This window comes from Nematolebias whitei, chromosome 8, assembly GCF_014905685.2.
Source record: "Nematolebias whitei isolate Nwh7 chromosome 8, NemWhi1, whole genome shotgun sequence".
Lineage (NCBI taxonomy): Eukaryota > Metazoa > Chordata > Actinopteri > Cyprinodontiformes > Rivulidae > Nematolebias > Nematolebias whitei.
In genome coordinates, this window is record NC_056505.1 from 36,679,573 (window position 1) to 36,680,168 (window position 596).

Genomic DNA, 596 nt, shown 5'->3' on the forward strand with positions numbered 1-596 from the left:
GGGGGGGGGGCTCTACAGGACGTGCACGCCTACACGCTCCCGGCACCGTGCAATAACAAATACCACACACTGGACGGTGGCTTGCAGGCTGCGCTAGAACGCGAGGGTAGCGCGTGCGCGAAGCAATATAGCCTTTAAACACTCAGTGACCTTGAGTATAAACCCCCCCAGTCCTGGTTCCGATGAGACAAACGTTGAAATATCCCGAAGAGGCGGCGGGTGCACGCGCGGCTCTGTCACGAATCCGCACCGTCGCGTCGACGCGGGCTCCGTTAAAGCAGGTGCGGAACGGCCGAGCAGCGGATCCACGCATTTACACTCGCCACGCAACTTTTGGCGCACGGCAACGCAAGCTGCGATGCGTGAGAGCCCGCAGCGCAAACAGCGCAGGGAGGATCATGTCGCTGCTGGCCGCAGATCTGTTCCACCACCCCAACGAGCCATGATCCGGCTGTCAGGAGGCTCCGGGTCCAGAACCCGTCCGAAGCAGAAGCTCGGTCTGGAGCTGGATGAGAAGAACCCCGCGCTCACTTCAACTCCTCGGCTCACAGCTTTCACAAAAAGGAAGTCCCGCAGCGACTTTCTTTTGCGCAATA